The 16,534-nt window shown below is 43.6% G+C and overlaps 1 pseudogene; it reads left to right on the plus strand.

Annotated features, from left to right (window-relative positions):
• The first annotated feature begins 2,297 nt into the window (after nt 1-2,297).
• On the plus strand, nt 2,298-8,571 carry Pdzd4-ps3 (PDZ domain containing 4, pseudogene 3; annotated as a pseudogene).
• Nucleotides 8,572-16,534: the final 7,963 nt, after the last annotated feature.

A 16,534-nucleotide genomic window follows, 5' to 3' on the forward strand; every position in this document is an offset into this window, starting at 1 on the left:
ATTGAAAGAATCATGAAATCTTTTAAAAACTTCCAACACAATTTTACATTCTGTAATTTGGGTGCCTGGCTTCTAGGATAAGAGTTCTATAAAAATATTATCTCAATTTAGACCTGTTTCTCTAGGTTGGCTCATGTCACATATTGTCTAGAATGACTCCATCTAAATTATCAGTTTTATGTCAACTTCTTGTTATAGATGTTATAATTTTTTAACCATATCCAGTAACTTAAAGGCCAATAATCTATGACCAAGGCATGTAGAACATATTTATACATTTAAAACCAGTCAGAAACAAAATTGAAGTGGTTAACACATGTCTTTAATATTTAGACCAAGCACCATTTTTGCTTTTCTAGCTGTGATTTTAAAAGAAACACCTTGTCACCTGCTAAGTCTAATAATAACTCAGGGATTTTTCTAAGAGAAACAGCCATCAGCTCCATACCAACAAGCTGAGGATCTGCTGGCGCCTTTAAGATCAGCTCCTGCAGATGCTCCGCCCCCGGGCAGCTTGTCCAGCTGACCTAGGCTCTTTGCTGCAGGTACAGGGCTCCAAAGGCTGATTGAAACTGCTTTTTATTCATTTGTTCTCTTTTCAGAAACGAGTTAAGACCAAATCAAGGTGTGAATGACCGGCAGATAAAGTTTTTACCATTTTTTCTTTTGAACATGAAACATAAAACATTTAAACAATGAGAAACAAAAACCACAGACATAAACTGACAGACATGAACAGCTTGGTGCACCAAGGACAGACAATAGACATAGAGGGAAAAAACTAGATGGTGTCCCACTGAAAGGACTCAGATATCTTATCTATGGAGTTCAGAACCAGAAATAAGCATTTCTCTTATAGGAGCCAGCAGAGAGGCAGGACGTCTCCTACCTTTCTTCTGTTCCCAGGAGAGCTCTGAAAGTTTTTCTCTTTCTCCAAAGCATCTGTGGAGAGTCTGGGAGGACTGTTTCTCCCAAACCCATTCTCTCTCATGTCTAGGGTGTAAACTGTCTCTAATCAGGGTCCAGAGACTAAAACATAACTCTAAAAGAATGCATACACAAAAACACTTTACCATTACCTTGTCTCTTTTTTATTACAAGTTTTACTCATGCTAGCCCAAATCATCGAGGCCTTTTTTAGCCCATCTTACCCCAATATGTCCCTGTTTTATGGCTCCAGGAGATAAGGGTCAAAAGGTTTTATGGCCCCTGGTTCTTGGAACAGAGCTACTAAATCAGGAGAAGGATCGGATCTTCAAGTCCTTATTATTTTTATCTCGTCCTGTTGGAGTAAAAGTTGGTCAGAGTTGATGAAGCATCTGCGTTTGAAACACATCTGGTTAGGCTTGGGCCTGGAATGTTCTCTGTTTTAACTTTTACCTTTGGCTGTTGGCAGTTTTGTAGTCCGAGGGGCTTCTCTGTCTCCCAACCTGGGGCATTTTGACCACAGGGGCAGGAACTGGCTGCTGTGGGGATAGGATCAAAGGCACTCTCCATGTTAATGATGACTAAGGAGAAAAATAACTTAATGCTGGAGACTGACTCCTCTCTTGGAATAAAACCAACAGATAAGGCAGGCTCCCTGAAAGAACTTCTCTTAATGAGCACTCTCTTTCTGTGAGCAAAAGTTGAAGGTCTAGCCACTAAAAGCAGAAATTCTTTTCTTGTTCTTGTTTTCCTTAGAGTCCTCCCCCACCTCACTATCAGCCTTTTCAGATCATTCCTCCTGTAGCATTTTTAACGCAGCCTGTCCCTTTAAGGTTCCTTGTTCCCAAGCAAAATTTAAATCTTTCCCAGCTTTTCTTAGCTGTCTACCTCGAGATTCCCAGAGAGCGAGCCAAGGTGCAATGGCAATCGCACTCACTAAGAAATCTCTCTATAGTGCTTCTTTTTATCCTAAGCCTTTTTCTTTTAAACAGCTCCTGAAGAGCCAGAAAAATTGGGTGAGACTGAGCAGTCTCCATGTTCACTGTAGCAGCTCTGCAGCTAGTTTCGCTCCCCCCTACTGTGTGGGCTGGGAGCACAAGCACAGATAAAACACTATGCTTCAAAAATTAACGTTGGCTATCAACCAACACACCGCCACTAGAGCGGGGTCCATAAAATTAAGTTTCTTTTCACTACACCTGTTCCATAGCCGGAGAGAGGCAGGCTCTGGTTAAACTACCCCAGTCTCCAGGGGTGAGACAGTATCTGCCAAGAGCCTCAATTTGAGCGATAACAAAAGCTGAGTTGACTCCATAGGTTTTGACTGACTCTGTTAATTGTTTTATTGTCTTAAAGTCAACAGGTTCATGATGTCGCTGCGCTGCCCGTTTGCATCCAGAAAAACTGGAAAACTCAATCCTAACTCTTTCCATACTTCCGGGCAAAAAGAAGTACTTCCTGCAGGCTTCACCATTGTTTTACCTTGAAAGTTATAGGGTGGTTTAGGAGGTGCTGTTGGCATAATTGCCTTCTTATTTAAGTCCTTGGCTTGTTTCTGCACAGCGTAAGTGTTTGGCCAGTCAGAATGATAAATCTCTTTCTCATAATGAGCTACCTCCTCCTCAAGGTCAGCTAAGTCACTATCACTAAACTCTGAATCACTAGACATCTCCAAGGTCAATGCCTTTAATGATGGATAATTTTTTTTTTTGTTCCTAGATCTTGATTACTATTCTCGCCTTTGTCTATCCTCTCCTTGATCTTTTCTACCTTTTCTTTTACCTCTTTTCCTCCTTTTGTTTTCTTTCCTTCCTTCAAAACTTTCTCTCCTTCTGACATACTCTCCTGTTGCTCTGTAAGGATTCTCTGATCTGTCTTAACAGCTTCTTCACATCGTTTATCTTCCAAGCAGGCACGGATCATACGCCAAAGCGGCCTTGTCCCTGGTTTAAGCTTGCCCACTGTAGTCTCCTTATCCAGATCTTTTCCCAGCTTCTCCCATGCTCTCAAAGTGAGCGACCCTGACACTATAAACCACGGGGCACAATGATTACACTCATCAAGAAAACTCAGCAGGATTTTCTTTTCAATTTTAAGCTTACGCTGACCAAGAAGCTCCTGAAGAGCTGACAGGAGCGGGGTGGAGTGTGAGCTTCCCATGCTTTTACGACCTTATTTACGATCGATTTACAAGCAAGGGGAGCTGGCGAGCTGGCGTGTTTATTTACACACGATCTTGTGGCTCATCATGGACTCTTCCCAACAAATGCATTCATGCCCTGGACGGTGGCTATTCAGACAGAAGCAACACCACAACACAAAAAGAGTATAAGGCAAAAGTGCTAGTCTAACCCACAAAGGAACAAATGGAAAAGACAACATTACCGTGCTCCACAAACCCCTTTTTGCCTCTAAACCAAGGCTATCATTGTCTCTGCTTTTCCAGAGAACTTTTTTGTCCTACTAGGGAAGTTTTACAATCCCTTATCCCGGAGCTTTATCGTCCCAACTTCAGGAACTTTACCGTTCCACTTCTAGGAACTCTATTGTCCCAATTCCAGCAACTAATAGCCCCCCAATTGGGAACTTACCGATGCCGACCGTCCTGAGGCTGAAAAAGTTCTAGATCCAGACGAGAAAAGATCTCGGGTCCCCGTATGGGCCACCAGTTGTCGCGCCCACCTCGACCGGCAAGGAAGACGCAACACCGTTGGATCCTTCTCAATCAGCCTTTATTGCAGGAACAACTTATTGATGATACGGGGACCCCGGGGAACAAAGGCACTCGCCTTAAATACAAGACAGGCTGTGGCTGTAAATTCGTCCACTGGGGATTGGTGGAGCATGAAATACCTATTTAGCATGAATATCACCCTGGCCTTGTAGATGCTGGGGGTCTGCCAACACATGCGCTGTAGGTGTTTACCACAAACGACCACCGGATGTCGGCGCCATCTTTAGCCGCTCCCTACACTTTTCCCCTTGCCACTGATATGACAATCATAGTGCTTTTCTCTTTTTCCTCTTCCTAGTCCTCTGTTAAATTGCTTATCTTCTTTCCCCTCATTTTGTTTCTTTTATACTTCATTTTCACTTTTTATTTAACTTACTTGTTCATACCCTAAATGTAGTATAAAAGGTGGGCAAGAAGAGTTCTTAATAGGATGATGATAATGAGAAAAATGGAGGAACTGTCCAATCCTGTATGGGCAGCTCAAGCAGGCTTCATCACATCTCCTATTTTCATCCTTAAAGTGTGTCCATTACCTTGATTTAGGGTGGGGAAAGATTTTTGTCCTACTTAAACTATCCTGTTTAAGAGTCAAAGGTCATGATTTCCCTGCAGAGATAAATTCAATATACATCCAACTTCTCTCCTCATTTTTTTCTTATACAGTGCCATGGGCTCAGTTCCTGTACAGTGTTTGAAGCTGGGCTCAAAATGAGCCTCATACACTTCGTTTCATCCTTTCAACAGTAAATTGTATTCACTTTGAACTGATCAATTCTTCCAGGGTTTGTAAAACAGGAGTTAATTACATATAAACCTACAAAAGATCAGAAGCATCTCTAATGGATAGTCTCAATTCGTATGTAAGTCCTTGGAGATTTTAGGGTATTCTTGCATGTCCATGAGACATAAAGTTCTCTGTGATCTTTGGCAAAGTTGTTGAGGATGGGAGAATGTGACTCCATGTAAAATTTGGAAAGAATTCTTCTGTTTCTGGTATTGATTGCAAATAACTGTAGGACAGGACAATAATCCAGTTCTGAGAAAATAACTGGAGGGCAGGGAGGATTCTCTTGGTGGTCTTCATGACCAGATTGATGAATGAAATCATGGTTTATAGTTTATTTACTCACAAATTTCACTAAGCATTTTTATAACAAAAATCTGAAAAAGGAATACGTATGTTATAATGACCACTCTTTATGTAACAGGATTTAAAGGCTTAAGACTTGCTTGCTGTGTTGAACTTAAGTAAGCCTTTAACCCATCTGAGTACCTTATAGCCAAATGATGTGAGACCATCAATATCTACAACTGTGTACATTCTGACACCTGCCTTGGCTTAGCATCAGGTTTTGGTAATTGACAGGTGAATTGTCACTCTCCATTTCTAGGATTCTGGCTTCTTTACATTTCTTAATCTATACTTTCACCATTGACTGTATTAATCAGGATTCTTAGACTCACAGAACTAATAGACAGTCTCTATATGGTAATGGAATTTGTTAGGATGACTTACAGTCTGTAGTCAAATTCCCCAACAATGGTCAGCTGCCAATGAGAAGTCCAAGAATCTAGTAGTTTCATAGTCCTACAAGGCTAGTTGTTTCATCTGGTCTCCTGTAGATTCCAACAGATGTGTGGAAAGTAAATGCAAGCATATGAAGAAGAGCTAATCTTCCTTCTATCAATGTACTTAAGTAAATATTCAACAGGTGTAGTCCAGATTAATTGTATGTACCACCACATCCTGGTTCTGGTCCTTGTTTTGCCCTAGGTTGACCTTGAACTCAAAGATCTCAGTGCCTTAGTCTCTTGCAATTAAAGGCATGTACTACCTTGACTGGTCCTAAGCTTTTCATAGTCTCTATTCCTCTATATGTTCAGGCATATGTCAAAGTCAGAAACTTGTGTCTCCCAGGCTCAAGATGTGGATCACAGTTGAGCCCTCCAAATCTGGATTGGAATTCATTCCAGATATAGTCAAGTTGATAAACAGGATTAGCCATTACTCTTACATGTGCACTCTCCCCTTCCTCCCTTTATTGTTACCTTTTGTAACACATGTATCTTATCTGACAAATATTGTAAATAGGGGTGGTTTCCCTGTGAATATAACAGACCTGATTACTGAAGCTTTACTTCAGCATTACCTTTTCTGTCAGGCTGACCAGCAAACAAGAGCTCCAGCATCTCACTTCATTCTTACTCAGACAACACAGGGCACATGTTAGACAGCTTTCCATGACTGTAACCAGTGTAAAACAATGAAAGAAAAAAAGCATTTTATTTCATGATTTCACAGGTTTCTACCACCGTGATGGAAGGATGCAGGAGAACATAGTTATTAAACTCATGGCATTTGGGAAGCAGCAGAACTGAGTAAAATTGAAAGGAATCAAGAAAAAAAGTACATCTCTCAAAGAAACATTCCTAGTTTGATACTTCCACCCCAAGAAAACTTCCATATCTGTTAACAATATGCCAACTGTTAAAATGCATTAATGTCTTAAACCATGGATAAGACAGAGACAACACAGGCTAATTGTGTCAGAAAATAAGAATTGTGCTTACAAAATCTCTCAGACATCCTCAGTGCCATCAAGTGACTAAGATGAGACAACACAGGTGAAGGTGCTCATATACCACCGTGTCCTTTTCCATTGTGTTCACACACATGTGATTCTTTATACTTCTGGAAACCTCCACTATTTACCTTTGCTTTAGTAAATTCCATACTTTTTAAAATTGGGGGTGTTTGGGATATTTATTTTTATAGTTTTCATTCTCCTAAGAAAATGTTCACAGTGCTGTTTGGAGGAAATGTTGTTAGTGATCCCATTCCTAAGATCTTTTTGAAGGTTTCTTTACATTTTAGGTGGACATTTAAAAGCTTTAGAATTATGAGTAGGTCACAATGTGAATATGTACATTTTAAAACATAAGTGTTTGTTTAATATATTTACTGAAAATATTTTTGTAAGGTGTGTTGTTGTAATATTCTAAAAATAAAGCAGTCTTTTGACCCGCTCTAGGGCCGGCACCACACTGTTCCAAGATATCTGGTAGATATCTTTGACTCAGTGAGCAAAGCATCTCATCCGCTCTGCTCCATCCCATATCACACTGCTGAAGGCCTCTCTCTGAGCCTGACAGAAATCTCTCTAGCTATCTAATACCAAAGGCAGGTTTCCAGGACAGAAACACATCCCAAGTCCTATGTGGCCCAGATTAGCTGCCACACACTCTTACACTTAAATCTGACATGAAAAAACATATAACACAAAAACATTTGATCTAATTGATAAGATAAAATTGCTCACCTAATCATACAAAGCCATGTACACATCCATCCCTTAAGAACACATCTGCCCAGCAGACTGGAAATGTTGAGAAGGGGCTCCTGATGGGGGCCCTGGCTTGAGCAACACCCAGGACTTGGACAGCAGGGTAGGCCAGACTAATGCGTGTACCCGCAATGAAGAGAGCTCTGAACATGATCTGCTCAGGGATGAACCTCCCAGCACCACCAACACCCCTGGAAGCCTGCGCAAGTTCAGTCTACAAGGGGATGCCCTACAGAGCAGGGACTTCTACTTCAGCATAATTCTCTGGTAGCTGAGGGGGTAGGGCTGGAAGGGGCTGACCTGCCTGGGCTCACTGATGAGGAGTATGAACGCCGCAGGGAGCTGCAGGAGATCAAGTGCCACCTGGAAAATGGCAACCAGCTGAGTATCTTCTTCTCCCAGGCCTCCAGTGACAACAGTGCCCTAGATGTCAACCACAATGAGAGCCTAGGCCATGAGATGTCCATGCTGGAGGAAGAGCTTCGGCACCTAGAGTTCAAGTGTTGCAATATCTTGTGGACACAGAAGATGCAGCAGTTGAGGGGGCATTGTATGAAGGTCTGGCTGCTGGAAGAAAAGAGTCTCTATGACCTGGCATCCAGTGAGCCCAAAAAGCATGAGCTATCTGATATCTCTGAACTGCCAGAGAAATCAGACAAGGATAGCACCAGCACCTACAACAATGGGGAGAGCTGCCACAGCACTCCACTGCTTGTGGAGCCTCTGCCTGAGAGCCCCCTGAAGCAATCTGCTGCTGGCAATTCCAACTTGAACCAGACCCCTTCGGGCCCTCCTGTCACCACCCACCTCAAGGGTGCTCCTTCACCAGGGAGCCCAGCCAAGTTCTGATAACTTTAGCGGGATCCCGAAGTGGGTCGTAGATAACACACAGAAGAGCATGTCAGCTGTAGCACCAAGACAAGTGTTACTCTGGAGCATGTGAGCCCTGAAGGTAGCCCTTACCCCTCCAGGTGCCACCATGGCAAGGAGATCAAGCAGTACCATAGCTGTGTGCAGTTGGCCCTGTCACATACCCTGGAGGATCTGAGTCATGGCTCCTTGAGCTTGGCTAGTGGTCTTCGGGTGGACAGGGTGGTGGCTACAGCTGTTGAAGCACCCCGCATGGACTGGAAAGTGAAGGTGTGAAGTGATGGGACCCACTATGTGGCCAAGTGGCCTGGACAAGATCGACTGCTGAAGGCCAGAGGCCTGAAGATACGTGAGACGTGCAGTGCTATGACCACTGATGATGATGCAGTAAGTGTGATGAAGATGGGCCGCTACTGGAACAAAGAAGAGAGGAAATGACACCTGAATCGAGCATGGAAGCAAAGGAAGCATGGTGAGTTCATGCAGAGCTATCTGGAGTGTCTAAGGGAGCAGCAGAACGGTGACAGCAAACCTAAGCTCAACATCATTGCACTGAGCCAGTGTAAGACCATGAAGAAGCGAAACAAGAAGATTCTGGACAACTGGATCACCATCCAGGAGATGCTGGCACATGGTGCCCGCTCAGCTGATGGGAAAAGGATCTACAACCCTCTGCTCTCTGTCACCACTGTCTAAGCTGCTCCAATAGGAGCCCAGCCCAGGCCTAGAGAATCTGACCCTCGCGCTCCCTTAGAATCTAGTGTGTGTCGATGTGTGTGCTTGCACGATATGCTCATGCACACTCCTACCTGTATATGTATGTGTCCATAGGACTTTGGTAAGTAGAAAGCCCCAGGAAGGAACACTTCTCTTACACCTAGTTCCTTCTCTCCAAGAAGCTATGCCAACAACCAGCATAGAGGCATACCCATAAAGAGCACCTCTGTGTGCATATACATGGTATTCTTGCTATGTTCTTGGAGACAGGAAAGTCAGTGCGGAGAGGTGAGGTGAACTATCCTAAGCACAAGAGAATGTCGAACTTCATGCAGAAAATGAACTCTCCTCTTCTAGGAGCTGCAATTATTTGTAGACAAAGGCAACCCTGAATTTTGTGATTTTCTTTTTTTCTGTGCTTGCCAATAGTTGTTTTCTGTTTTGTGGACCTGCCCTGGGGGCTGGCAGCTCCTATAGGTAGCCTGGGAAAGGTGAACCCCACTGAATGCTAGCTGAGGAGTTTGGGGGGGAGAGAGAGATTGTTGGGTGGGAGGGAAAGGAAGAAGATGGGTTAGAATAAAAAGCCGCTGTCCTGGTGGCCTCTACCCTGAGGAGTAGCAAAGGGGTTCTGCCTTAGCTTTCAAGGCTTAACCATGAGGCCCACTTCTCTCACCAGTGACTGAAGGAGAGTGAGATCACAGGGATTTGGGGCACAGTATCCATGCAAAAAGAATTCTTCTATGTCAACTTCGGCAGAGCCACTCTTTTCACTGGCATAAGTAAAGAGTGCCAAACAAAATGAGCAACACAGAAGACCTTACATAGTTTAGAGATGATCTGGTGGGAGGGTGAGGCTTGGGCCCAATGAAAGGAAGGTGGGCTAAGAGATGACTAGGACCCAGATGATGTAACTTAAAAGTGCCACTTGTTTGGTGCCTCTCAGGCTTGGTGAAGCTCACTGGATTCTACAGGATGCCCCTGATCCCCAACTACATCCCAAGAATAAAGCAAGCTGCCTTTCTAAAAAAAAAGAACATTAGAACATTCATAACAACCTGTGAAGTAACAGCGTGGAATCTTAACATCAGTCTCCAAGTTCTCTTTCAGTGGTGGCTTCTCCTGTTCCTCCTGTCTTTTCATCCTTTCTTTTCCAGTCTCCTCCCCTTCCCTCAAACTTTTCTCCTGCCCATCCTTCCTTCTTGTCCAATGACAGAACTCATTCTATCTCATACCTGCCTCACCTGTGACATCATCCCACAAAGATGTTCATTCAGTTATTGCCCTAGAATATGTCACCAAGAATCATACTACCTCAAAACCTTCAGCCCATACCATGTTTCATACATAATGTACCTTGGATAGTGTTCGTATTATGTATGATACATATACCTCTATTTTGCATTGGGTAGTCTGACATATATTGTATGCCTAATGAAACTGATTTCACTGTTCAATATGATTTCTTGGATAGTTTCAGTTCAGTTTGTTTTATTATTATTTATTTGTATGTATATTGGTATGCATATTTAAGTGCCCATGTCTACAGGTCAGAGTTCCACTTGGAGAAAGCAGTGTTACCTTTCCACCATTTTGATTCTGAATTACTGGCATTATGGATGTCAGACTTCAATTCAAATGTATCAATTGAATCATCTTATCAGCCCTCAGTTTTTAAAATGACCAGTAAGATAGTTCATTAGTTCTGATAGCCTGAGTTCCACCCCAAAATATTTTTGAAACCACCAAAGAAAATACTAAATATATTTCAAAGATAAAATTTACAACCCTTGTAGCATTTTGCCATTTACTCTAAAGAATAATACAGAGAAATCCAATGTCTTGCGTTATTTAACTGTAAGTATTTTCAAGATCACGTTTTGTTCTTACTATTGGGAAAATTAGGTATACCTGATTTTGTACTATCCTCAGTCATGTCCTCTTCAAATAGCAGAGCTTCCAGGGACTAATCCACTACCCAAAGACGATACGTGGACTGACCCTGGGCTCCAACCTCATAGGTAGCAATGAACAGCCTAGTAAGAGCACCAGTGGAAGGGGAAGTCCTTGGTCCTGCTAAGACTGAATCCACAGTGAACGTGATTGTTGGGGGGAGGGCGGTAATGGGGGGGGGAGGAAGGGGAGGGGAAAACCCATATAGAAGGGGAGGCGGAGGGGTTAGGAGGATGTTGGCCTGGAAACCGGGAATGGCAATAGCATTCGAAATGTAAATAAGAAATACTCAAGTTAATAAAAAAATAAATAAAAAGGACAACCCTTGTACTATTTTGTCATTTACACTATAGAATAATACAGAAAAATTCAATGTCTTACGTTATTTAACTGTAAATATTTTCAAGATCACATTTTATTTTTAGTATTGGGCAAATTAGGTATACATGATTTTGTACTATTCTCAGTCATGTCCTCTTCTAATAGCAGGCATATTCAAATTATCAGGTGTACATGAAGGACTACACTGATGAGTGGAAGAGCTATATTGACATTGTTGATAATGTAACTTGGAAGGGCTACATAATGCTACATTTGAAATTCTATGGCAGCATAGAGGGCCACAATAACATTCGCCACCACAAGATGGCGCTGGCTTCCACTGCGCCCCACGTGGAAAGCTGAGGTAGCTTTGCCATTACAAGATGGCGCTGGCCTCCGCTGCGCCAGCCGACTTCCTTTCAGGAAGTTAACTGTGTGCGCATGTGGAAGAGTACCTTCGTGCCAGGTCTTTGCCCACTCTGAGGTGTGCCTAATGAGATCATGGGTAAGTGACCAATCAGGTGTGGATGCGCCGTGCTAGGGTGTATATAAGCCACGCCATGCCAGCGCGCGGGGCCTCTCCTTAAGATTCAATAAATGTTTAGCTGCAGCAAGGATTCGTGTGTCCCCGTGTATTCTTGTTGGCGAGAGGCAGCGCGGGACATTTGGTGCCTAGAACCCGGGATGCTACACCATTGAAAGGTGCGGAGAGGTCCTTCATAGGCGGAGAGAATCCAAAGCTGCAGGACGCGGGTAAGATCCTGAGAGACAATGCCTAGCCTTGACCTGTTCTACTTCACTCCCCTGCTAGATGCGGCGGAAGTTTTTATTATACTTTTGGCAGCCCTCAGGGTTTCTCTATTGGCCTTTGAGTTTCTAGCTACCGCCAGACAGTGTCAGAGGTCGCATGGGAGCCGCCCAGCTGTAATAGCAAAGTGGAGAGCACTGGGGGAGGGGCAAGGCGGCATGTCAGAAACAGGATGGGATAAAAAATTAAAGAGCTCAAGGAAAAAAGATAACAAGCAGACAGTCCCCTCTGCGGAGGCAAGAGATTGGGGAAAAAATGCCCCAGGAGAGATAAAACAGAGAAGGGAGAAAAAAGTCTTGAAAAGGAGAAGTCTTTATCCAGTAAAGGATTTAAAGATTTCAGAGCTTGATAGCTCAGAGACAGACGAGCTTAGCTTAGAGACAGACGGGGAAGAGGATTTAGAAGATGAGGCAGCTCGCTATGAAGAAGAAGGATACTACCCAGATGAACAATGAGCTTGGGTAAACAAAAGGAGGGGGAGGCGGAAACCATGCGGTTTCCCGGCCTATAAGCCCCAGCGCCCCTCCATCTTATATGGAGAGATTTCACTCAGATTCCTTCCTCACTAAAGAGGAACAGAAAAAGATACAACAGGCATTTCCGATGTTTGAGGCTGCCGATGGAGGCCGTGTTCACGCACCAGTAGAATATGTTCAAATTAAGGAACTTGCCGAGTCGGTTCGTAACTATGGAGTTAGTGCCAATTTTACTATTGCTCAAGTCGAGAGGCTTGCCACTCTGGCCATGACTCCAGGAGACTGGCAGACAACAGTGAAGGCTGTGCTCCCTAATATGGGACAATATATGGAATGGAAAGCCTTGTGGTATGACGCCTCTCAGGCACAGGCCAAAGTCAATGCCATTGCTGAAGGCAATCAGAGAGACTGGACACTTGATCTGCTAACAGGACAAGGGCAGTATGCCAATAATCAAACAAACTATGACTGGGGAGCATACGCTCAAATTTCCGCTGCCACTGTTAAGGCGTGGAAGGCACTTTCCAAGAAGGGAGAGTCTGGGGGACACTTAACGAGAATTATACAAAGCCCCCAGGAGCCATTCTCAGACTTCGTGGCTAGGATGACAGAGGCAGCAGGCAGGATCTTTGGAGACCCTGAACAGGCAATGCCTTTAGTGGAACAGTTGGTCTATGAGCAAGCCGCACAGGAATGCAGAGCAGCTATTACACCTAGGAAGAGCAAAGCATTACAGTACTGGCTGAGAGTTTGCCGAAAACTTGGAAGTCCGCTTACTAATGCCGGCCTCGCGGCTGCTATCCTACAGGGCCAAAAGTGCTCAGGTACAGATGATCGCAGGGTCTGCTATAACTGTGGCAAACCAGGACATCTGAAAAAGGAGTGTCAGGCCCTCAAAAAGAAGAGAGCACCAGGACTGTGTACTAAGTGTGGGAAAGGCTATCATTGGGCTATTGAGTGTCGCTCAGTTAAAGATATCGGAGGCAGGTTTATTCAGCCCGGGCCTCCCCAGGCAGAAGGGGGTGAAAACACTCCAAAAAATGGGTATCTGGGCCCCAAGTCTCAGGGCCCCAAAACATATGGGACTCCAGCTTACAAAAGACGGACACCACGGTTCACAGAGCCACAAAATGCTCAGCAGGAGTGGACCTCTGTTCCACCACCCAATTCATATTAATGCCACTGATGGGTGTGCATCCGGTCCCCACTGACTACAAAGGCCCCCTACGCGTGGGAAGTGTCGGCCTTATTATGGATTGATCCTCCTTAACCTTAAAGGGACTTATTGTTCACCCTGGAATAATAGATCAAGATTACACGGGAGAACTTCAAGTTCTCTGCTCTTGCCCTCAAGGCGTTTTTTCCATCTCCTCAGGTGACGGGAATGCTCAGTTGATTATTCTTCCAAGCTTACATGATCATTTTCCTTCTTCAGGGGTTCCTAGAGGCACCGTGAAGTTTGGCTCTTCCGAGACTGATTCTGCTTATTTAATGATGGACCTTAGTTCCAGACCCTCTTTAGAGTTGAATATAGAAGGGAAAACTTTTACGGGAATTCTAAATACAGGGGCTGATAAAAGCATTATCTCCTCTAGTTGGTGGCCTAAGGCATGGCCTGTCACTCAATCATCCCATTCCTTACAAGGACTAGGGTATGAGGTCAGCCCCACTATCAGCTCACGCTCCTTGATCTGGCATGCTCCAGAAGGCCAATCAGGAAGGTTTATTCCTTATGTCCTCCCTCTTGTAAACCTTTGGGGGAGGGATGTCTTACAGGGTCTAGGTCTGACATTGACCAACAAGTACTCTCGACAAGCTGTCGAGATTATGAAGAGAATGGGCTACGAGGAAGGGAAGGGATTAGGAAAAAAGGAACAAGGAAAATTAGAACCGGTGCCACAAGAAGGTAATATAGGAAAGCAGGGCCTGGGTTTTTCCTAGGTACCATTGAGGGTTCTATGCCCATACCCTGGCTCATGGAGGAGGCAATATGGGTTCCTCAATGGCATCTATCCTCTGAAAAATTAGAAGCTGCCACTAAATTGGTTAATGAACAATTACAGCTTGGTCATTTAGAACCGTCCATTTCACCATGGAATACTCCTATTTTTGTGATAAAGAAAAAATCAGGAAAATGGAGACTTCTCCATGAGTTGAGAGCCATTAATGCACAGATGTGTTTATTTGGCTCGATCCAACGAGGCCTACCCTTACTCTCCGCCTTACCTAAGCAATGGAAGAAAATAATTATAGACATTAAGGATTGTTTCTTTTCCATCCCCTTGTGTCCACAAGACAGACAGAGGTTTGCATTTACTATACCAGCTATTAATCATCTTGAACCTGATAAGAGATTTCAGTGGAAGGTCCTGCCTCAAGGCATGGCCAATAGCCCCACTATTTGCCAACTATATGTGCAATGAGCCCTTGAACCTATAAGGAAGCAATTTCCATCTTTGCTTCTGGCTCATTACATGGATGATATTTTAACGTGTGATAGAGATTTAACAACCTTACAGACCTCATATCGCATCTTAATCAAAACATTGGAACAATGGGGAATACAGGTCGCTACAGAAAAGGTTCAAATTGCAGAAATTGGCTCATTTCTGGGATCGGTCATTTATCCTGAAAAAAATAGTTCCCCAGAAATTAGAGATTCGCAGAAATCATTTACATACCTTAAATGAATTCCAAAAATTATTGGAAGATATAAATTGGCTGAGACCATTTTTAAAGAATTCCTCTGCTGAGTTGAAACCTTTATTTGATATTCTGGAAGGGGACTCTCATATCTCCTCTCCGAGAGCATTGACACCAGCCGCAAACCAGGCCTTACAAGTTGTAGAAAAAGCCTTACAGGATGCTCAATTGGAGCGCATTGATGAAACCAAGCCTTTTGATTGTGTGTTTTCAAAACTATGCAATTACCAACAGCTGTCTTGTGGCAGGATGGGTCTTTATTATGGATCCATCCCAATGCATCTCCTGCTAAGATTACTGACTGGTATCCCGATGCGGTTGCTCAGCTTGCACTCTGCAGGTTGAAGGAATTATTACTCATTTTGGGAAAGAACCCAAAGCCTTGATAGTACCATATACAGCCATTCAGGTTCAAACATTAGCTGCTACCTCAAATGCTTGGGCAGTGTTAGTTACTTCCTTTGCTGGACAGATTGATAATCATTATCCAAAACACCCGATCCTACAATTTGCTTTAAGCCAAGCCATTGTGTTCCTACACATAATGTCTCAGAAACCACTTGTTGATGGGGTTGTAGTGTATACAGATGTGTCAAAAACTGGTATAGGTGCTTATGTGGTCAATAATAAGGTAGTATCTAAGCAGTATAATGAAACCTCACCTCAAGTTGTGGGATGTTTAGTGGTGCTAGAGGTCCTCGAGACCTTCCCAGGCCCGCTTAACATTGTGTCAGATTCCTCCTATGTGGTTAATGCAGTTAAGGTTCTTGAGGTGGCTGGATTAATCAGGCCTTCCAGCAAATTTGCTCAAATTTTTCAACAAATTCAATCTACCCTTCTCGGCAGGAGATCCCCAGTATTTATAACACATATTAGAGCTCACTCGGGCCTTCCTGGTCCAGTGTCCCGTGGAAATGACCTAGCGGACAGAGCTACAAGAGTGATTGCAGTTGCCTTGTCCCCCCAATTAGATGTAGCAAAAGAATTTCACAGACAATTTCATGTGACAGCTGAAACTTTACACCGCCGATTTGCTTTGACTAGAAAAGAAGCTAGGGAGATAGTTACCCAATGTCAAAATTGTTGTCAATTCCTGCCTGTACCCCATGTGGGAGTTAACCCACGAGGAATCTGACCGCTACAGGTCTGGCAAATGGATGTTACTCATATCCCTTCTTTTGGAAGACTTCAGTATCTGCATGTTTCTATTGATACATGCTCTGGCATCATGTTTGCTACACCTCTAACAGGAGAAAAGGCCTCGCATGCAATTCAACATTGCCTCGAGGCATGGAGTGCTTGGGGTAAACCCAACTCCTTAAGACAGAAAATGGACCAGCTTATACTTCTCAAAAATTTCAATAATTCTGCCACCAGATGGATGTGACTCATTTGACTGGTCTCCCGTATAATCCTCAGGGACAGGGCATTGTAGAACATGCCCATCGCACTCTCAAATCCTATTTAATTAAACAAAAAGGGGGATTCGAGGAGGCTCTACCCTCAGTATCAAGAATAGCTGTTTCCATGGCACTCTTCACCCTTAATTTTTTAAATCTTGATGCCCAAGGCCATACTGCGGCCGAATGTCACTATTCAGAACCTGATAGACCAAAAGAGATGGTAAAATGGAAAGATGTTTTAACTGGTCTATGGAAAGGCCTGGATCCTATCTTAATAAGAT

This window comes from Rattus norvegicus, chromosome 8, assembly GCF_021556685.1.
Source record: "Rattus norvegicus strain SHRSP/BbbUtx chromosome 8, alternate assembly SHRSP_T2T, whole genome shotgun sequence".
Classification (NCBI taxonomy): Eukaryota; Metazoa; Chordata; class Mammalia; order Rodentia; family Muridae; genus Rattus; species Rattus norvegicus.